This window comes from Prionailurus bengalensis, chromosome C1 (assembly GCF_016509475.1).
Source record: "Prionailurus bengalensis isolate Pbe53 chromosome C1, Fcat_Pben_1.1_paternal_pri, whole genome shotgun sequence".
Lineage (NCBI taxonomy): Eukaryota > Metazoa > Chordata > Mammalia > Carnivora > Felidae > Prionailurus > Prionailurus bengalensis.
The window spans coordinates 104,959,332-104,982,636 of record NC_057345.1 but is presented as its reverse complement, the minus strand read 5'-3'; the positions used below and the strand labels follow the sequence as shown (position 1 = coordinate 104,982,636).

General features: G+C 45.4%; 2 long non-coding RNA genes and 1 other non-coding gene across 3 annotated transcripts; all 3 read right to left on the bottom strand.

Moving 5' to 3' along the window:
- Positions 1-349: 349 nt before the first annotated feature.
- LOC122481087 lies at positions 350-23,286 on the bottom strand. Its single transcript, XR_006296749.1, has 3 exons — positions 23,031-23,286; positions 9,586-9,715; positions 350-693 (listed from the first exon to the last, which is right to left on the bottom strand). It is a non-coding gene; the product is annotated as an uncharacterized LOC122481087 (long non-coding RNA).
- LOC122481088 lies at positions 4,967-7,682 on the bottom strand. The gene is made up of 3 exons (XR_006296750.1): positions 7,155-7,682; positions 5,501-5,575; positions 4,967-5,398 (listed from the first exon to the last, which is right to left on the bottom strand). It is a non-coding gene; the product is annotated as an uncharacterized LOC122481088 (long non-coding RNA).
- TRNAV-CAC lies at positions 8,952-9,024 on the bottom strand. Its single transcript has one exon. It is a non-coding gene; the product is annotated as a tRNA-Val (tRNA).
- Positions 23,287-23,305: the final 19 nt, after the last annotated feature.

The following is a 23,305-nucleotide window of genomic DNA, read 5'->3' as shown; positions in this document are numbered from 1 at the left end:
ATTGACAGACAAAATTATACCTATTATTCAGCTACCATTATCTCTAGTACTCTAACCTAAAGAGAAGGTTCTACAAAGATAGGAGGGGTTGGGAGAGAGAGTTGTTGATCTTTCCCCATAGGAGTAAAATGAAAGGGGAAGAGGAAGCAGGGCCTCAAGGCTCTAGATACCATGAGCTAGGGGGTTGGACAACTGTAGACCAAACACCTAATTGTTGTGAATTTGTCAGAGTTCTGAAACCTTTCAAACTTCTTGTTGTGTGTAATTTTTGGCCACCCTTCACACATTCACCGACATAAACATACATCGATTTCCATACCGTGGATACTAATAGCACTAAGTAATGTACTAGAGGTCCAATTCCTTTATCAGCAATATAGGGGTCAGAAGTGTTCAGAACCAGAATTCTGTGGTTCTTTAAGGAGTAATACAGCACATAGTCCTTACATCATATACCCCTCCAGTGGGGTCTGGGGCAGTACCCCATAATCAAACATATTTATATTCTTACTGTGAAATGAATGTATATTCTCACACAGTGGCCAACTGAAGTCTTCAAATAGCCTCGTCAGCTCAGGAGGTAAACATGGGGCTCCTCTCTCTCCTCCCCTCTATGCATCCTCATTCTCACCAATGTTTAAGTTTTTCTTCAAAATGTCTTTCATCCTGGGACTGCAAGCTGGTGCACCCACTCTGGAAAACAGTATGGAGGTTCCTCAAAAAACTAAAAATAGAACTACCCTACAACCCAGCAATTGCACTACTAGGCATTTAGCCAAGGGATACAGGTGTGCTGTTTCAAAGGGACACACGCACCCCCATGTTTATAGCAGCCAAAGTACGGAAAGAGCCCAAATGTCCATCGATGGATGAATGGATAAAGAAGATGTGGTATATACATATACAGTGGAGTATTACTTGGCAATCAAAAAGAATGAAATCTTGCCATGTGCAACTACAAGGATGGAACTAGAGGGTATGATGTTAAATGAAATTAGTCAGAGAAAGGCAAAAATCATATGACTTCACTTATATGAGGACTTTAAGAGACAAAACAGATGAACGTAAGGGAAGGGAAACAAAAATAATATAAAAACAGGGAGGGGGACATAAGAGATTCTTAAATATGGAAAACAAACAGGGTTGCTGGAGGGGTTGTGGGAGGGGGGATGGGCTAAATGGGTAAGAGGTACTAAGGAATCTACTCTTGAAATCATTGTTGGAGCGCCTTGGTGGCTCAGTCAGTTAAGCGTCTGACTTCGGCTCAGGTCATGATCTCACAGCTTGTGGGTTCGAGCCCCACCTCAGGCTCTGTGCTGACAGCTCAGAGCCTGGAGCCTGCTTCAGATTCTGTGTCTCCCTCTCTCTCTCTCTCTCTGCTCCTCCCCCACTCACACTCTGTCTCTCTCTCTCAAAAAATAAATAAAACATTTAAAAAAAGAGAAATCATTGTTGCTCTATATGCTAGCTAACTTGGACGTAAATTAAAAAAATAAAAAATAAAATAAAATGTCTTTCATGCATCTTTTACACTTAGTCATCCAGACAGTCCCTTATATCAGTCTCATCATTCATATCTGCACTCTCCTAATTACTTTCTCTGATTCTAGCATCTCCACACTATCAAATGTCTTATCTTATTACCCAAAAGTTCTATTTTCATCATGTCCCCACTCTGTTTATGAAAACTTACTCTGCACCATCTGCTATACAAACTCGAAACTCCTCGCCCTGCCTTTGTAGTTCTTCTAACTTGTGACTTCTCTTTCTTATCCAATATTAATTCCCAGAACTCTCTTATACAAATCCTTCCCTAGAGTCAGGCTGGCCCCTTCCTGACCCCAATCGTGGACCAGGTACCCTCTACACAAGCACATGTCTTGGCCTGGTGTGCCCTCCAGATTTCCTCAAGGCACAGTTAACTAATCATTTTTCCTCAGTAATTCAGGACACTTGATAAGATCTTATGATAATTCAGGTTAAGGTGAGTGTAAAATCCTCTTAAACTAACAAATCTATTTGGCGAAGAAATTGTCAAGCACAGGAAAAAAGGATCTTAGAGTTGAAACGATTGAAAGAGGCAACTGGTGCAAGAATCTTTATATATACATATATATTTTTTTAATGATTATTTATTTTGAGAGAGACAGAGACACAGTGTGAGTGTGGGAGGGGCAAATAGAGGGAGACACAGAATCCCAAGCAGGCTGTCAGCACAGAGCTAGACACGGGGCTTGAACTCATAAACCGCAAGATCATGACCTGAGCAGAAGTTAGACACTTAACCGACTGAGCCGCCCAGGGCCCCTGCAAGAGTCTTTTCGACTATTGACACATCATGTAGTTTCTGCTCAAATGTCTTGTGAGGAGAGATCATTCGCTCACATCAGACATTCTATCTGGTGGTTAGGAAAGTACCTGTATGTTTGGCCAACACCTGGTATCCTGCACTTTAACCTCCCTTAATACAACCAGTATAAAGTTGGCCTCCCTCCAGCCAGTCTAGTTGACTCCAATATTTTGCCACATTGCATTCTGAGTGACCCTTCTACACCCTAAATCTACATACCTGCAGCCCAACTCCATTTAGTATCCCTGTATTCCTTCTCTAAAATGGCTGATACCTTATGATCTATATCCCGACATGCTCATCATCTTAGTCTCTTGCCAGTTCTCAGATCTCCACGTGTTGGTCACTATCACACTTCTAGGCATGTGCTTCCCTCTATGGGGAACCGTCTCTCCCCGCCTCCTCTTCATTGTTCTGATTCATTCTCATTTTTGAAATCTCATTCCAGAAGTCATTTCCTTTGAAAGATTTTTCTGACCCTCTAAACTGACTTAGATGCCCTCTGATGTATTTATTTACATTTTGACATTAAGAATTCCCTAATGAAATAACTGTCTACTTGTCCTTATTTTCCAAAATATTGGAAGTTCCTAGAAAGCCAAGTGTGTGTGTAAGTACCTAATATATCCTCAAGACCTAGCTTTAAAGAATGGATAAATGAATAAGAGAATAATTCTCTCTTTCTCTGAGACACACAGGAAAAGGAATTTAGCAGGACAGACAGGAGAAGCAGTCTACAAAGTAGAGAGATCCTAGCAGAACAGTTAGGAAGGATAGAGAATAAAATCAGCATAAATAAAATTTTGCTTGGAAATAAGATAAAAACAGTCCTGAATGGCTCTTTAGGGCTAAGAATAAGAGATAATAGGTGGGATTATACAGACAAGAGAGGGAAAGAGTAGAAATAAAATTTCATCTCTGCTCCCCTAAAGTATCATTCCATAGTTATCAGCCTCTTCTTTATCCCCCATCCAACCCCTGTTGAAACCATTAGGCATGGTTCACATACTGAACATGAGAGCCAGTGGAACTTCTTTGTCAAACCCAATAATCAAAGGGACCTAGTTGGAAGTTACATCATTTTATATTGGATTTCTACTCCAAAGGCATAGTTTAGCTCTCCCTGTGATTCCGTCAATTGGAGGAGAAGTCAAGAAGCATATGAATACATTGGTAAGACTCTGAACTTTAGAAACAGATGTAAGGGGAAGAATTTTTGGCACTCTAAGATTAAGAAAATTCACTGGACATTATAACCATACCTGGTTCACAGAGTAAATCCATACTGCATGTTTTTCTATGATAGCTAATTTTTGTTTCTCCAAAAGTCTTATAAGCCATCTCCTCCCAACATTATCTTAAGGTCCAGGGATCAAAGCTCTGGACTAGAAATTCAGAAGCAAAGTTCAAATCTCAGTGGGACAAGAATCAGAAAGTAAGTAAAGGAACCAGCTTAGATATTCCAACATACATCTGGGAATTCTTACCCAACAAGGGTTGCAACATGAAATCATGCCTAGGTCACTTAGACTTGGCAAAAGACAAAAGCTTCTGGGGTGCCTGGGTGGCTCAGACTGTTAAGCAGCTGACTTCAGCTCAAGTATGATCTCACAGTTTACAAGTTTGAGCCCTGCGCTGGCCCTGTGCTGACAGCTCAGAGCCTGGAGGCTGCTTCAGATTCTGTGTCTCTCTCTTCCCCTCCCCTGCTCACTCTCTCTCTCTCTCAAAAATAAATTAAAAAACATTTTTAAAAAATTAAAAATAAGGCAAAAAATTCTTTAGGGAATTGCTTCCCTGGAAAGGAATGATAGTTGTGTTTATTCAATCCTTCTGTTCCACCTCTAAACCTGCCTGCCCCACAAGAGCTCCCACACCAAGGTAACCACCAGCTGTAGACCTCAAAATTGGATCCTGGGATCCTGTGAAAGTAGATGGGGTTGTGTCCAGCTGTGTGACTTGTCTTTGGTGTGGGTTTCTAACTTTAGCCAGACTTATGAACATGCAGAGGTGGAGAAATCAAAGAAATCATAAGATCTCTATATGGAAACAAAGGGACACTAGGAATAAATTACTTGAGAGTAATGCCCACTCAAGGGAAGGATAGAAGAATAGGATGAAAACAGGTTGAATGAATGACTGCAGGGAATAATCCCTAGGTAGAAGTGAATCACTACTTACTAGGCTAAGAGCCATGGGGATGTGCAACCAAAATTCAGCCCTTTTATCCATCACAAATTTCACAATAGGATTGCTGAAGTCTGCTTCCAACAGCTTCTGGAAGTCAAGGAGCCTGAACATAAAAATTCTATCAATTGGGGCCTTCTATCCTATACTGGAAGCCTGGCCCAGGGACTGGATTGCAAACCCAGCTGTTGATCCTCTAGGATATCCGCTAGCGTAGACTTATGGTCACCAGTTCTTCAAAAAAGGTGTTCAGGACCCAGCGACAATTCAGGAGGCTGAACATTAAGGAATGTGCCCAAGTTGCTAAAGAAAATCTGCGTGATACTCTTGCCAGGTGACCTGGGGAGACCCTGAGGCTCCGACCTGGCCCGTCCCAAACAGGTTGGCAAAGGTTCTTGGTCTTGTCATGAGATAGACGTGCAACACAGCATAGTAGGGACACAAGTAGTAAAGTTTATTACTCTTGGGATAGAGAGCAGGGAAGCAGGAGGGAGAGGGAGGTGGGGAGAGAGAAGTTCAGAGAAGTTGGGGTTTAGGTTTCTATCTTTTATTGACAGTTGTGAACGAGGGGGTAGAATGTTCATTACTTGGGGTGGGGATAGCTTGGAAGCAGGAGTTCTCATCTTTTTTTCTTTATTTTGCCAGGGGTTTCCAACCTACTTCATCAGCTATCTTGGGCCTGTCTGGTTGGATATAGCTTTTTGTGGCTTTGTTTTAGAGTGCTGCCAGGAAGGGCCTATGACTCTCCTGACCTCTGGTCTGGCTCTGATCTCCTCATTGTTTGCCTCCAGACATCCTCTTGGAACCTAACCAGCTGCCTGTAACAATACTTGTACTTTCTATTTCGATGTCTCTTGTGAGTCTCTGGAAAAGACCAAATATTGAATGATTCCTCTTTTAATCTCCTTTGTTTTAGAGACAAAGAGCAAATAGTGAAACTTCACTTCGAGATTTCCTTTATCATACCTTTGGCCATGAAGGGAAGCCAGTTCGGTGCAAAGCAGTCTGACTACATTATGGATAGACCTAAGAGAATTACACCTGTTAAAAAGAAAAACACAGGCCCAAGATAGTGTCACTTGCCCCCAGGACAACCAACCAAGACTTAATTGCAGTTTCTGCCTCTCCAAGAGTAGAATTTGAAGCCAATAGGGGCACCTAAGTGGCTAAGCTGGTCATGATCTCATGGTTTGGGAGGTGGTCTGTGAGTCTGAGCCCTGCTGAGGGCTCAGAGCCTGGAGCCTGCTTTGGATTCTGTGTCTCCCTCTCTCTCTCTCTCTGCCCCCACCCCCCACCCCCCACTCATTCTCCCTTCCTCTCTCTCGAGTAAATAAACATAAAAAAAAACTTTAGAATTTTAGGCCAATAAATCTGGAACTTTCTGGTCAGCACCAATGAGTTAATCTGTCACCTGGGCCCTCTCCTTTCCCTAAAGGAAGATGAAGTAATCCACCTAATTAGAATCCTAGCTACTCCCCCTAAGGAAAGATGACCCAGTCTGAAACATCCTTTCTTTTCTTTTGCTTAATACCGTGTTGTCCCATTCTCTTTCCTATAAAAACCTTGCAAAGCTCCCCTCTACTTGTTAGCTGGGATATTGCCCAATTCATGAATTACTTAAAGCCAATTAGACCTTCAAATTTTGTGTTTTTTTTAATTTTTTTTTCAACGTTTATTTATTTTTGGGACAGAGAGAGACAGAGCATGAACGGGGGAGGGGCAGAGAGAGAGGGAGACACAGAATCGGAAACAGGCTCCAGGCTCCGAGCCATCAGCCCAGAGCCCGACGCGGGGCTCGAACTCACGGACCGCGAGATCGTGACCTGGCTGAAGTCGGACGCCCAACCGACTGCGCCACCCAGGCGCCCCTCAAATTTTGTTTTTTAACACAACTCTACTCAATGTAATACTTTTTTGCCCTCTGCCTTTGTCTAAGAATCATATTTAGTTCTTTCGTGCTCAGCTTGGTACAGGTTTGTAGTGCTCTTAATATTTAGCCCTTTTCTAATATCCTATTGTAACTGAAATTTACTTTTATAACAACCTGAGAAGACTTGAAGCCATTATAATTAGCAGTGTGTAGTCTTGTGTTGGGGATTCCTGACCCAGTTGGTTTCATTTCTATATCATGTATTAAAAAAATTTTTTTCCTTATGTTTTTCACTAGACTGGTTTACATAGATACAATTTTCTGTTTTCCTATAGCATTTAAGAAAACTCCATTTTCCTGATATATTTCCCAATATATTTCTGGGTCCTGGGTACATAAGACCAGGCATTCTGTACCTTAGTTCAGGAAAAAAATAACATGGGCGCTCTAAGCAAGGTTCTTTCATACTTGTCTTTCAGTTAGTTTCTGCTTCCCCACACCCTTTCCCTTGTCCACCTCTGGTGGCTTACACTCTCAGGGATTTACTGAAAGTCTTTTCATCACACTTTCTCTTTGCATATGTAAATAAGATTGTGTTCTTGAAAAACACATATAGTATCCTTGAGTGAGTGTTGGGTTCTTTAGTTCGGTAACATACAAAAATATATACTTTTAATTGGTATGCATATGGAAATATTGACTCTGGAAATCCTTGGCTTGAGATCCAGGTACAGATTTAGATATCTTTACCTTGGCTTTGTCAAGGAAATAAACTTCTGCGATTTTGCTATGGAGTCAAGGGAAATTGAGCCATACCCTTAGGCAATACTTCAGATACACAATCTTTTTATCCAGTGTGAGCCTATGGAGAAGATTCAGGCGCTAGAAGATAAACAAAGGGAATTTTAAGGCATTTCCTGATATAAAGTCCAACCTGAATTGGGTATTGCTGTGTTTCCGGGGGTGGGGGGAACGTGGTAACACCCTGGCCTCCTCTTCAACCTGCTTATGAGAAGACAAATAAGTACTGGCTCACAGATAGTGGTGAGTGAGTAGTAATTGTACTTTTTCCCATGGTTCCTGAGAATCACAGGTACAGCAAGTCCTTCCCAATTTCCCAATCCCTTGCCTTTTTTCCTTCTGTTAGGAGGATTAACATTGAAGAAAAGGAAGCTGTTTCTGCCTTGTTTCGAAGCACGGAATTTTCGCGTGTGAGGCGAACGTGATAACCACTTCACTATGGAAACCAGACAGTCAGCCTGGCTTCCTGCTCTAACCCTGAAAACCTTCGGTCCTGCCACTGCTGTTAAGCCCGAGTCTGTTTGGTTGAAAGGCGGGACAAAGTCAAGTCCCAGGTTCTCTTTAAAGGAAAACGCTTGAAGTGAGACGTTGGGTTTCTGAGGTGAATAGAGGGGAGCCGCCGGCCTGGCTTCTCATCCCAGCTCCCCTCTCCCAGCCTGGCCATTACAAGGACCCGGACTCCTGACCTCCCGTATTTAAGGGGCTCACTGCACAGCCACTTCTGCAAGCGTCCCTGGGTGCACACCAGGCTTTGGGGGATGAAAAGGCAAATCCTAAGTATGGAGACAGCGCCACAAAGTCTCCTGGATTGGAATCGACCCTGAGCAGTAGCGGTGAAAAATCCAAATCCCATCCCACCGATCCGATCCTGGGGAATCCACCCACACAGGATCCCTGCTTCGGCCCCTGCAGATGAAAACCCTGAAAGTCAAGGTGACATTTCCCAGGCGGACAGAGCACAAGCGGAGGCGATTCCCAGCGGCGCAGGGCTGAATGCAGCCGCACAAGGCTCCCAGCCCTTGCCCTGCTGCTCACCACCTCTTCCAGCCTCAGCGACCCCTTGGGCCCTGACCACAAGGTGACTGGCCTGTGCCACACTCTAGTCCAGCTGGAGCCGTGTGTGTTGCTGAGCCAAGGCCGTGCTCTCTTTCTGAGCCTCGTTTGCTGATGGGTAAGGTGCGGACTCGACTCTCAGCGGGGGGGAGGGGCGGAGTCCCTCTACTTGGCGACTTCCGAAGTAGCTCCAGAGCTGTCCTGATGAGGGCACGGGGACGGGCTCCTTTGGTGTCCCCATGGGCTCATTAGGTGGAGCCTGAAACTCCTCACCTACGCGTCTTTGGCTCGGGTCCCAGGTGCAGCTGGTTTGTGTTCTTTGCGTTCTGTCAGGCAAATAAATACACCTGTTGCGCAAGCGTGCCGCCCAGGGAAGAACGTGCTGCTTTTCAGAGCCACGGTCGCTGTGAGCCCGTGGGGCAGACGGAGGCGCCAGATGAGCAGGCCAGCGGATGCGTGGAAGTAGAGGTAACCTGAAGTGGGCCTCGTCCTGCGTGCCCTTGTTGGAGTGACTGAGTGGGTGTGGCCCGCTCTCCAAGGTGACTGGGAGCAGACACACAGCGGCCAGGCCTGGTGGTCGAGTGCTGAGAAGGCTTTCAGGTGGCGGTGGGACTCCGGCCCTCGTTCTTTTTGCGTTTTAAAGGACAATTGATGGGGGGGTTGGGGGGGGGGGGGGTAGTGGTAAAAGGAAGCTGTTTCCGCCCGGTTTCGAACCGGGGACCTTTCGCGTGTGAGGCGAACGTGATAACCACTACACTACGGAAACGAGGCAGGCGGCCTGGTCTCCGGCTCTAACCCCCAAAAGCGGCATTTCGGCCCCAACTATCGGGCTCGCCGACTTCGCTCGAACCGCCCAAGGCCCTGGAAACAGCCGCGCCCCTGCGAGCGAGGAGCCCGCGCCCCGCAAGCGGCCCCGGCAAAGGACCCCGCGCCGCCCCGCCCCCCGCCCCCGAGGACGGGACCCTAGCGCCCTCAGCAGCCTGGCCTCGGGAATCGCACCGAACGCAGGGTGTCCGCCTCTAGGACGAGGGGCCCCGGGACAGACGTCGGGTGCGCGCTCTTCCTCCGCCAGCCCGTTGGCTCTGCGCTGCCCCGCGGCCCTCCCGGCAGAGCGGAGTCTCTTTGGTGTCCTCTGGGCGAAGGGGGTCCCTCGGGCTCCTGCCTGCGCTGCTTTAAAGCCACTGACCGGAGGTCCGCGGCCAACACGCTCCAGTGAAATCTCGGTCACGGACCAGAGGGATGAAAAGGAAGAGCCAGAAACCGACTTGAGTGGCACCGAGCGCAAGAGTGGCAGAGCCACGACTGGGGAGGGAAGGTCTCTTCCTACCTGGCGTTTTGAGTGATTCTTGGGTGGGCTGCCTTGGAGTCTCCCGAATAGGCTGGTGGTGAGACTCGGTGTGACCACAGCCACCTTCACGGGGGCCTTCAGCATTGGGAACAAAGTGAAGACGAAAAGCCTAGAAAAATAGGTATTTTTAAAGCGGTTTCCTCTCTCCCTCCCGCATCGGAGTGTGTACGGTATTACTGCATGATCTTGATTGCACTGTAATTTAGCACAACGCCTTTCCTAATATTTGGCAGTTTCTCATACAGTGAAAAACCTGACCTGCCCCGTTACCTAGGAATATTGCTATTCACTCCCCCAGAAAAATGAATGCCAACGTTCGTGCAACATCATTCATACTAGGCAAAACCGGATACAACCCAAATGCCCATCAACAGAGGTGATACACAAACCCTAGTATATGTTTAGAATGGATTAAGTACTCTGTAGTAAAAACATCCAAACTATGGTTTAGGCGGTAACACGGATAAGCCCCTCCCATAGTTATATGTACCTATCTGATACTCCTGGGTGATTCCATTTCCAGGAAGTATTAGCAGAGAAGAGTGGTTCCCTTTTGAAATAATTTGCCGGGAAACTTCCCGGGTTGATGGATATGTTGCATATATTAGTCTGGCTGTTAGTACAAGCATTTACACGTTTATCACATTATTGCACTGTATACTTGGAATATCTTAACTCCACTTACCCTCCTCATTTTTGAGTTATTGGCATTAATTTTATTTCAAAATACATTTTATCTATTTTATTTATTTTTGACAGAGACAGTGACAGTGCATGAGCAGGGGAGGGGCAGAGAGATGGAAACACAGAATCCGAGGCAGGCTCCAGGCTCTGAGGTGTCAGCACAGAGCCCAAGGCGGGACTCAAACTCGGGAACTATGACATCATGACCAGAGCCAAAGTGGGACGCTTGACCAACTGAGCCACCCAGGCGCCCCTCAACATACATTTTAAAAACATAGGCATTATTACCATTGCTCAGAGAGTCATATTTATTTGACTTAGCCACACATTTTACCTATTCATTGCCCTTCCACCCTTCCTTTCTTCCTTCCTTCCTTCCTTCCTTCCTTCCTTCCTTCCTTCCTTCCTTTTGCACAGTTCCCCTGTGACCTGTGCAGTTACTTCTGCCTGAAGAGTTACCTTTTGCACTTTGCATTTCTTTTTCGTTAGCTTATGTGGAAAGGTCTCCACTTCACTCACCCTTGAAAGATACTGGGTCGGGGACAGCACGTGGTGGCTGGAAATCATACTGCTCCGGCCCTTCATTGAGGTCTTCTTTTTCATGTTTTTGCTGAGATTTCAGCTCCCAATCTTTGGACGATGTCATAGGAGTGTCCCCTCCTCCCCACACCCCAATCTGGGTGCTGCTGTGATTGTTTTCAGCTGCCCTTGGTTGTTCAGCAGTTTAGGGGTGTGACCTTCTTGTCCTTACCTGGCTTGCAGTGCACCGAACTTCTTGCACATGTGGTTGGAGAGACCATCATGATTTTTCTTTGATTCTCCATGATATAGTTTCTGCCCCACTTTCTGGTCCTCCAACCCCTGAGACTTTAATTACACACGTGTTAGGACTTCATGACATGGCTCATTATCTTTGTTACGCTCTTAATATTTCTTCCTTTTGGCTCTGTATGATTCAGTCTGCAGAGTTTCTTTCTACTTACACATTTCGAGGTTAATACTCTCTCTACCATTGAGTCCAAGCTGCAGTTAAACTGACCTGCTGACTTTTTTAAAATGCCAACTATTACATATATTTAATTTTCATGTGATTTTAAAACTAGATTCTATTTCTCTGATGAAATATTTTATCTTGTCATCTATTTTCTGAACAGCTGAATCATACCACTTTACCTTTTTTTTCCCCCTAACTTTTAAGTAATATATTTTTTCAAGTTTCAATTTATTTATTTTGAGAGAGAGAGAGCGAGACAGAACAAGCTCGGGGCAGAGGAAGAGGAAGAGGGAGAGAATCCCAAGCAGGTTCTGCCCCATAGATCTCACCAACCTTAAGATCATGAGCTGAGCCTGAGCCAAAATCAAGGCAGATGCTTAACCGATCGAGCTACACAAATGCCCCTGATTTTTAAGTAATTTAAAGAAATTTTATTCAAGTGACCTGTGCACCCAATGTGGGGCTCAAACTCACAACCCAGAGAGACCAAGAGTCACGTGCTCTACCCACCGAGCCAGCCAGGCTCCCCTAAAACCTACCGCTTTGAGTTCTTATCTGAGAACTCAAGATCTCAAGAGGCAATTTCTACGGTTTGCCTTCTTTCTCTTGCTTCTCTTCCTTTACAATCCTAGAATATTGTGATTGAATGATGAACCCGTGGTGTGAAGGACAGCCAGGTTGGAGATGTTGTTTCTCTGAAGATCTTTCACCTTCTCCCCCAGCAGGCAGCAGAGGGGCGCATCACCTCTAATCCTTGACGAAGCTGATTTGCAGCTGGTTCGCCCTCAGGGAAAGCCTCAATCTACAGCTAGTTTGCTCACACTGCTGTGCTGCAGACGTCCGGGGCTCCTACCTGCGACCTTGGTATGTTTCCTTGGGCCCTTCCTCTTCCATGAATCCTGAGCTTCAGTTTTTATCCCCTAAGCACCACGGTAGTGCTGCAAGTTCCACTCTCTTTCAGCCACACTCTGCTGGCCTTCCAAGCCCCTTCGATGCACATAGCTTAATTTGCAAATGTATTGTGGGGCTCTTCTGTACCAAGCACCCAGCTCACTTAACCCATTCCAGGATCTTGGCTGCTCAAATCTGAATCCTTGGACAGTTCCATATGTCCTTCCTCTTCCCCCCCCCCCACCCCCCGGCACCCCAACTTCTCTGTCCAGACCTATGAGATCACTTAACATGTTGTTTTCTCTGACTCTTAGTAGCTTCCCTCTCTCCAGTTTCTCAGTCTCCTGTTCCTGCCAAGAACTGGCAAATGCCCTGAAGGGATAACACAGAAAATTAGTCTCATTCCATTGAGTTTCTCTTCTCTCTCATCTCTCCCCTTGAGCTGAAGGACTGGTGGGTCCTATCTGCATTGATAGTTCTCCAAATCTTCAAGCAGAATTCCTTCCATTCAAACTTCATTTCTTTTCAGGGCGAAATGCTGTTCTGCTACAAATAATCATCACTGAAAGGTGAAATCTACAATTTCCAGATAAATCACATTTTCTTCCTCCTTTTTTTCTTAAAATAAGGTGGGGGGGGGGGTCACTGGTGCATAGCTGAAGTTTTCTTTTAATACTCCCGGGTAAGTCTGACTGGATATCAAAAGCTCTTGCTAGAAGCACGGGCAAAAGATTGTCTACCTGGAGCTGAACACTCATCACGCCTGTCCAAGGTCTGAGAATTTGATCAAGTTGGATCCAGTTCCCTGCTGCACTGTCCTGTCAGTTAACTCACCATGGAAATTATCAAGCGACCAGTTTTCCAGGTGCTGGTCACTGATACAGAGGCGGAGAGCCCATGGGAACCATTTAACACTCCTCATTCATTCTGGGGAATGCTGAAAGTCATCAGTGGTGCAGTTAGAAGTGAAAACAGAAGTCTTAGTTACAATGATACTGGCAGTTTTCTCCGAGTGAGCGTCACCGTGTGAGCAGCACGCAGTTCCTCGGTGCTGTACGGAGCATAACCTATCTAGTCCCCATAACAACCCTGAGACGGTGTAGGTTATCAGCACCCCTGCTTGCAGGTGAGGACACTCAGGCACTGAAAGGCTGGTCTGACTCTCCAAGGGGCCCAGCCCTGTGACAGAGAGAGCCAGCACTCAGGGCCGGGCAGTTTGCCTCCAGAGCCCTCGTGTTTGGCCAGCCTGTCAGCGCGCACTGAGAAGCCTTCACCAAGATTTGCCGTCCCCTCCTGGCTCAGCCTCCCTGATGTTGAAAAGAAAGAGAAGGTTAAAAGTAAGACCTACTTAACACTGGCAACTAATGGACGGAATGAAGAAGAGAAAGAACAAAACGATTTAGTCCTCCCCAGAAACAGACTCCATGGCTCCCGGGATGATGCAATCACATCTCCCAACCGAAGTATTTACTAAATCTTGATTCTTTTTAATGGTCTGAACAAGGAAGTTTCCTAGAGAGGCTCCCCAAAACAAACAAAAACAAAAACAAAAGAAAACAAATCCTGTCAAGTGTGCCTTTTATGTTCAAAGTGTGGAGCAGACAGCTGAGGCCCTCCCTCCTACTTAATGCCTCAGGGCAGGAGGGAGTGCACCTGCAGTGACAAGGGGGACAGAGGAGATCGCATAAAAATGAGACAAAAATCATGCTTCTCAAAGCTCATTAAGGAACACAGCACTTTCATAGTTGGCCACAGCCATGTACCTTTATCACCGATTACCGAAGAGTTTCCATACTTTGATTTACAGCTTCTACTTAGTAAATTTCTTTTTAGACTCAATTGTATATCAGCGTCATAACGGAAACACCACTAGGAATAGCCACAGGCAGGATGTAACTAGAACATAAAAGGAGATAGTAGTGTTGTGGCAGTCAATGAGGGAGGTAATGAGCGGAGCCCAGGAGCCTCCCTCCACAAGCCTTCCCTTGAGGCATGGGCACAGGCAGCCTTCAGAGGAGCCCAGAGCCACGCTGGGGCTGGGTGATCAGTGCATGAAAACCCTGGCCAACCAGGACGTGGAATGGTTCTTGGTTACCAGCCACGGGAAAACCCGACAGTCCTCCTCTCGTTGATCACAGCTCAGGGGAAGCAGAGACATCAGTACACACACAGGAGCTGCTGGTGCTAGGGACGGACGAGGTGGACTAAAATGAATCTAATGCTGAGCGAGATTTCAGGGCCTTGAAAGAAAAAAGTCTTATGTGTAAGGGGTTCAGGAAGATTGCGGTGTGGGCAAGGTATTGAAGAACGGCACATTGATAGCTTGGGAAATAAACTGGACTGTGATTTGGTACTGCTCCCGTGGAAGGCAAGTTTGCAGGACTTCCCTAAATTAGCAGCATATGAACACTATACTACAGTCATTGCACTTCCAGTTCTGTACGCTGTAGAAATACCTGCACAAGTGGCCAAAAATATGTGTACAGGAATTTGTAATCATAAAACCATAAAACCAACTCAATTTCAAAAGCAATATGGAAGAGGTTAAATAAGTATCACACATACTGTGGAAGAAATGCCTCTGTCAAACAAATGCAGAGGACAATGATGATGAGGATCCACTGATCACAACATTATTGATAGAGCAATGCCCAAATCCAGGCACTCCCTGGGGACGGGACACCATGGTTGGCCTCCTACTCCCCATGAAAAAGAACTGAGGCACATCAACACCAAAGGCTGGCGAAGATGGGGGAACAACAGGAGCTCTCACTTACTGCTTGGTGAGAACGCAAAATGGTACAGCCACCGTGGAAGGCGGTCTGGCAATTTCTCACAAAACCAAAAATGTTCTTAATATAGCAGCCAGTGTTCGGGCTCCCTGTTAGCCAGAGAAGTTGAAAAGTTATGCCCAGGGGCGCCTGGGTGGCTCAGTCGGTTAAGCATCTGACTTCAGTTCAGGTCATGATCTCACGGTCTGTGAGTTTGAGCCCCCCGTCGGGCTCTGTGCTGACAGCTAGGAGCCTGGAGCCTGCTCTGGATTCTGTGTCTCCCTCTCTCTCTGACCCTCCCCCATTCATGCTCTGTCTCTCTCTCTCTCAAAAATAAACACTTTATTTATTTTTATTTTTTTTATATGAAATTTATTGACAAATTGGTTTCCATACAACACCCAGTGCTCATCCCAAAAGGTGCCCTCCTCAATACCCATCACCCACCCTCTCCTCCCTCCCACCCCCCATCAACCCTCAGTTTGTTCTCAGTTTTTAACAGTCTCTTATGCTTTGGCTCTCTCGCACTCTAACCTCTTTTTTTTTTTTTTTTCCTTCCCCTCCCCCATGGGTTCCTGTTAAGTTTCTCAGGATCCACATAAGAGTGAAACCATATGGTATCTGTCTTTCTCTGTATGGCTTATTTCACTTAGCATCACACTCTCCAGTTCCATCCACGTTGCTACAAAAGGCCATATTTCATTTTTTCTCATTGCCACGTAATATTCCATTGTGTATATAAACCACAATTTCTTTATCCATTCATCAGTTGATGGACATTTAGGCTCTTTCCATAATTTGGCTATTGTTGAGAGTGCTGCTATGAACATTGGCGTACAAGTGGCCCTATGCATCAGTACTCCTGTATCCCTTGGATAAATTCCTAGCAGTGCTATTGCTGGGTCATAGGGTAGGTCTATTTTTAATTTTCTGAGGAACCTCCACACTGCTTTCCAGAGCGGCTGCACCAATTTGCATTCCCACCAACAGTGCAAGAGGGTTCCCGTTTCTGCACATCCTCTCCAGCATCTATAGTCTCCTGATTTGTTCATTTTGGCCACTCTGACTGGCGTGAGGTGATACCTGAGTGTGGTTTTGATTTGTATTTCCCTGATGAGGAGCGACGCTGAACATCTTTTCATGTGCCTGTTGGCCATCCGGATGTCTTCTTTAGAGAAGTGTCTATTCATGTTTTCTGCCCATTTCTTCACTGGGTTATTTGTTTTTCGGGTGTGGAGTTTGGTGAGCTCTTTATAGATTTTGGATACTAGCCCTTTGTCCGATATGTCATTTGCGAATATCTTTTCCCATTCCGTTGGTTGCCTTTTAGTTTTGTTGGTTGTTTCCTTTGCTGTGCAGAAGCTTTTTATCTTCAAAAGGTCCCAGTAATTCACTTTTGCTTTTAATTCCCTTGCCTTTGGGGACGTGTCGAGTAAGAGATTGCTACGGCTGAGGTCAGAGAGGTCTTTTCCTGCTTTCTCCTCTAAGGTTTTGATGGTTTCCTGTCTCACATTTAGGTCCTTTATCCATTTTGAGTTTATTTTTGTGAATGGTGTGAGAAAGTGGTCTAGTTTCAACCTTCTGCATGTTGCTGTCCAGTTCTCCCAGCACCATTTGTTAAAGAGGCTGTCTTTTTTCCATTGGATGTTCTTTCCTGCTTTGTCAAAGATTAGTTGGCCATACGTTTGTGGGTCTAGTTCTGGAGTTTCTATTCTATTCCATTGGTCTATGTGTCTGTTTTTGTGCCATATGATCAACCAGTACATGTAAGGACACAGATACAATATTGAAGTGAGAGGAGCAGAGTAAAGCATTCTTTGATCTGTGTGATGATTTTATATATATATATATATATATATATACACACACACACACATATATGTACATATATAAATAAAATTTGAAATATATATGTACATATAGATGTGTGTATATATATGCATATTTCAAATTTTATTGAGCTGTGTAAAAAAAAAAAGTACAAAACTGGCAAACTTACACTACCTGACTTTAAGACTTACCATAAACTCTTCTAAGCAAACTTTTTTTCTTCAAATTTTTAACATTTATTTATTTTCGAGAGACAGAAAAAGAGCAGGGGAGGGGCAGACAGGGAGGGAGACAGAATCAAAGCAGGCTCCAGGCTCTGAACTGTCAGCACAGAGCCCGATGCAAGGCCTGAACTCCCAAACCATGAGATCATCACCTGAGCCAAAGTCAGACACTTAACTGACTGAGCCACCCAGGTGCCCCTAAACTAAGAAAATGGAAATTAAAACCACATTGAGATTTATTACACTCAGTAGAATAAACAAAATAAAAAATCATACATGACTTGTGTTAAAGAACAGTAGGGCAGGCTTTATTAAGAAGGACTACTAAAATGGGGTTTTGTAGTAGGAGAGACCAAGCTCAGCTCTGAATACAACAAGGGAGAGTGGGAACGTATAGCCCAGAGCAGGACCAGAGAGAGGGTTAATGAGTGAAAATTTACTAAGAGGAAACCTCAGGGTTAAGGGGGGGAGATTCTGGCTAAACCAGCCAAGGGGCTCTTGCTGAAGGCCTGCCAAAGTCATCAGGCATCACCCAGGGACGGAGGACAAGGAACCTGACCAGATGTCATGGAGGGGGTTCTGGTTAAAATGACTTAGCAGGATTCTTGCTAAAATTGGACAATGCAAAGACAAACTCCGAAGGCTGAAGGTCAGGGCCCGCTGGAGAAGAGAGTTTAGAGGACCCTGACAGTTCTGTCAAGGAATTTTTGTCAACAACCAGAACTCTCATACATTGTTGGCATGACTATAATGGTGCAACCACTTTGGGAAACATTTTGTCAGTTTCTTATGAAATTAAACATACACCTCTCCCTCTTTGGTTCCATCAAATCCTCCCTTAGGTATTTATCCAAAAGAAATGGGGCGGAAAAGTGTCTACAAAAACACTTGGGGGTGCCTGGGTGGCTCAGTTGGTTAAGCGACAGACTTTGGCTCAGGTCATGATCTCACTGTTTGTGAGTTTGAGTCCTGAGTTGGGCTCTGTGCTGACCCCTCAGAGCCTGGAGCCTGCTTCGGATTATGTGTCTCCCTCTCTCTCTGTCCTTCCCCTGCTCATACTGTCTCTCTCTCCCTCTCTCTCAAAAAATGAATAAATTAAAAAAAAAAGAAAAAAACCCACTTGTAATGAGAATGTTCATAGCAGCTTTATTCCTAACACCTCAAATTGGAAACAACCCAAATAGCCATCATCAGGAGAATGGTAAAGAAATTGTGAAATATTTATGCAATTATGCTGAGAATCCTTCTCAGCAATAAAAAGGAATGAAAAGCTGATCTACTCAATGACATGGATAAAATTCAAAGACATTACATAGAGAGAAGCAAGTAGACATAAGCATACATACCCTGTGATCCCATTTACGGTAATTTCTAGAAGGAGCAAAACATATTTGTGAAATAAATAAGGATAGTGGCTGTCAAAAGATTAGGAGGATAATGACAGTAATATTCATGATTCTACTGCTTTTAACATGACTGATCCAATAGTAACTAAGTCAAAACACATCTGATAATAGAATGAAGTAAAATGCTCTTAATTAGTCCCATTTTATAGAACAAAGAAGGGAGACACTTGAAGTGTGTTTAGCCAAAGCCACACAAGGGCAGAACCATTGTTTCTTTTTTTTAAATTGAAATATATATTAATTAGTCTTATATTAGTTTCACGTGTACAGTATAATGATTCAACATTTCTATACATTACTCAGTGCTCATCATGACAGGAGTGTTCTTAATCCCTTTTATCTATGTCACCCACCCCCCACCCTCCAGGGCAAACCATCTTTACAACATAGAGCTTGCCCTCTTGAGCATACATTAGTTGGGTCTTCTTAAATTTCCCTACATCAGGATTCCTCAGCTGTTGGGATGGGAAGAAAAGGGAGAAGGAGAGAGCAAGTGAGGGAGGGATGTAAGTATAAATTCTTTCATCCCCTCCCCATCTCTTCCTCCCTCTGGGTCTCTCTCCCCCACCCCCTCCTCCCTCCATTCTCTCCCACTCCAGCTCAGACCCTCCTTCCCTATTCTGTTATATAACAAAAACAATTCCCACCTCTCTGGATCAGGCTTCTGTCCCGACACAAGACCTCCTAGGAGGTCTCACTGCCCTTTTCCAAACACCCCCTTCCCCCCTCCCCACCCCCCACTGATTTGCCCCACCCTCAGGGGTCCACCTACCACAATGCAGACACAACTCTCCTAAAGGAGGCAGGGGCCTCCTGGACAGAGGGTCCACTGTAGGCCTTTCCTGTTGCCTGCTGCTGGGGAGGCTGAGGAGTCAACCTGGATAAAAGCTTTTTACAAAGAACTTTGGGCTTTGAAAAACTTTTCATTTCCATTCTCAGGGTTCTTCATGGGGCTAAAAGCTACAGACAACAATGTATTCAACAAGTCTTAACAGAACTTCCTGGTATCAGACTCTGGTGAGTGTCAGACTCTGTTCTCAGGGAGGGGCAACAAGATGGACCTTCAGAACGACCCCTGCCCCTGGAGCTCCCGTGCTACACATAGGAACCAAAGCAACACATCTACACAGAGGCCTCTTGGAAGGGTGGGCAAACTCTCTCACTGGGTGAGGGCAGAGTGACAGAAAGAGCCATCATGGGAGCCCACCAGGCCTTGAGCTTCCTAAGGACCCTCTGTGGCTCAGGTCCAGGGTATCAGAGCCCACCGATCTCTCTGAAGGCACTGGCAATGAACAGGTAAGAGGCAATTTGTGGCAAAGACATTCTGTGCTTTTAGTTTCATAATCACCGGACATACCAGTTTCAAATGGGATAAACAACACCATTTATCTCTCTAATCTATTTTTTGAAGCTTTGAAATTTGCAGTTTTCCTACAGGACTGGCAACCGTACATCCTGGGTGGAAGTGCCAACACAATGAAATAAAAAAAGCCACCCAGTAAAGTCTCAGTGGTGCAATTGGTTAGTGTGTTCAGCTGTTAACTGAAAGGTTGGTGGTTTGAGCCCACCCAGGGACAGGCTGCTTCACGTTTACCTCAATTCCCCTGCTACCTGCGGTTTCGCACCTGCACATTTCCTCACATAAAGTACACAACATTACTGGATTCTGGGTCCTAGCCACCTCACAGCACCTAACTGTTCAGAGTGACCCCACCTCCCCAACCTCATTCTCTGACGGTATCTGCTGGCCTATGAGCTTCATACCTCTACAACACCAACTTCTCAAACAGATAGAAGAACCCAGGTTCTACCTAGTGTGGTAAAACTCTGTAGTCCGCCCTGAAAGATTGGATGAGTAAGTGAAACTTTTTGTGACTCCCATCTTTTTTCATTTTTTAATTTCTAAACATGATTGCCTTCATTGTTCAAGCTGCTTGCTTTGGGAAAATTGGTCTAGGGGGCTGACGTTTTTTTTGAAAAAATGCTAATTGTTCATTTTTTAGAGCATTTTAGGTTCACAGCAAAGCTGAGGGGAAGGGACAGAGATTGCCCAGACCCTTCCTGCCCTCCCCCCCCACACACAAATAGCCTGCCTGGTTGTCAACACCCCCCACTGCAGTGCCTTTGTGCCTTTGTGACAACTCAGGAATCTATCCAAAGTCCATAGTTTACATTAGGGCTCACTCTTGCAGGGTGGGTTTGGACAAAGTATCCGGAAATGTATCCACCGTTGTAAGTATCACACAAAGTAGTTTCACTAGCCCAAACATCCTCTGCGCCCCCTTTCTGGCAATCACAAATCCTTTTCCTGTTTCCATAGTTTTGCCTTTTCCAGAAGGTCGTGTAGTTGGAATCACACAGTATGTAGCCTTTTCAGATTGGCTTGTTTCACTTACTAATACGCACTTAAGATTCCTCGATGTCTTTTGGTGGATTGGCAGTTCATTTCCTTTTAGTGCTGAAATACTACTTCATTTGTGTGTGTGTGTGTGTGTGTGTGTGTGTGTGTGTGTGTCACAGTTCCTTTATCCCTCCACCTGTAAGGGACATCTTGGTTGCTTCTAAGTTTTGGCAATTGTGAGTACAGCTGCCGTAGGCATCCGTGTGTGGGTTTCTGTGTGGGCATAACTTTTCTTTTTTTTTTTTAAATGTTTATTTATTTTTGAGACAGAGAGAGACAGAGCATGAATGGGGGAGGGTCAGAGTATCTTTAGAGAATAAATCTTCAGTCGTCTGCAAAGATAATGAAGAGACCCAATGTCTACAAAATTTAGCATTTCCTCTAGATTGTTTCTTGAAATAAAAGTTAGTTCATTTTCAAGGCCTTTAAATTACTTCTGATCATGGGGGCCTGGGTGGCTAAGTCATTGAGTGTCTGGCTCTTGGTTTCGGCTCAGGTCACAATCTCATGGTTTGTGAGTTTGAGCTCCAAGTTGGGTTCTGTGGGGACCGTGCAGAGTCTGCTTGGAATTCTCTTTCCCTCTTTCTTTGCCCCTGCCCTGCTCCTGCTCTCTCTCGTGCGCACTCTCTCTCACAGTAAATAAAAACTTATATCATTTCTGATCAGGAAAAATAATGTGTTAAGTTTTCTGCTTCATTCTAGGGACAGTCTGTTTTTATTTTCTTATTTGAGAGAGCGCACTCCTGTGACCTGGGGACAGGGGCAGTGGGAGAGAGAAACTCAAGCAGGCTCCATCCTTAGTGCAGAAGCTGATCCCACAACCCCTGGGATTAGGACCTGAGTCCAAACCAAGCATCTAACACTCATCAGCCCAGTCCGCCCCCCAAGTGAGCCACCCAGGTGCGCTTGAGGAGAAAGAATCTTATGGGGAGTCCCATTTGCTAGGCCGACTGTCAAACATGAGCAAATTGGCAACTCCAGGATAGCTGACTTTTTTTTTTCTTTTTGGCGTATGAAAGAAGATAGGGGAGAGGCTTAGATACTGTATGGGAGATACAATATGGGGAAGAATAGGCTGGAACCAGTAAACTGATTTTAGGGTTTGGCCGTGGATGTCAGATTTGGGATAAAAAGAGGTTATGAATAAGACAGGAAAAACTTTAATAGAGAAACATCAGAATTTAAAGGCTTTGATGCTTTATCATTGATTCTTCTTTGCCATCTGTGTAAAAATAGCAAAAGGTGTACTCAATGTACTAGATCTATACATATCTCTAGATCTTTGAATGTTTATTTTGAGAGAGAGATGGAGAGAGAATCCCAAGCAGGTCTGCACTGATGCGGGGCTCAGACCCCCAGAACCATGAGATCATGACCTGCATGGAAACCAAAGGTCTTACACTTAACCAACTGAGCCACATAGACGCACAGATATTTTCCGAATGCATATTTAAATAAGTTCCTCAATTCATTGAAAGTAAGATAGGCCCAAGTAGGAGTCAAACCTACCTGACTGAAGTGCCTCTAGGTGTGTGACATTCTCAACTGTAGTTGCTGTGGCCTCTCCTAATGGGATGGAGGCCCTTAAACATGGGGCGACCCAATGTAGGGGGGGAGGGGGTCAGTGTTGTTGGCAGTGAAAGCATTCACGTGAGGCAAAACAAAGAAAATAGAAGTTTACTGAATACACCGCAAGGGAGCTACAGATAGATCAGCAAAGCAGACTGTCTGCAATAAGGCAGTGGGTGGGAGCTGTATTTAAAGGGGGAAGGTGAGGAGTTTGCGAACGAACGTATGGCATTTTCCCTTTTTTGGGAACTGTGCCTGGTTTTAAGTAGCCTATTGGTTAGTTAGGGCCTATGGGTATTTTGAGATGGGTTGCCTGGTGGGCCTGACTGTATTCAGCCAGAGAGTCGCTGTGGGCCTTTTCTACATTCCACTGCTCACGCCTATTGTCTAAAAGCGGCCTCTAACAATTGCTTTTGCTAGTTTTCCCCACACCTGAAAGTCCTCATCCAAAACTCATCAGACACTGCTTCCTTCGCCAAAAGATTTTAAAGTAATCTTAAAGTACGTGCTTTAAAAATAAACCTGCCAGGTGCATCCTTGGAATCCACAAGAAACCCAGGGACAGACGTTCAAGGGCCAAAAGGAACTCACTTGGGAGCCGGGCCAAGACTTTGGCTCCTCTCCCCCTCCCCCACCCCCCCCGACGGAACTCACCTTCACCAGCTACGGGACGCTGTTTGCAGAGGAGGAAAGTCGCGTGGAGTTCCTCCCTCCCCTGGGCTCTGTTTCCACCTCTCCGTTTCTGTCTCCTCCACGACGGTTCGGGAGCCTAACACTGGACAGGGCTGAAAGGGGAGGCTGCCCTTCTCCTCCGGGTCCCTCCCTCCGGGGCGTCAGGGCAGCTCAGCCGGGCCGGAACGTTACGGCCCGCGGGTGACGCCCGCGGGGCCGCGAGGGCAGCGAGGGCGGGGTCGCAAGTTCGCCGCGTG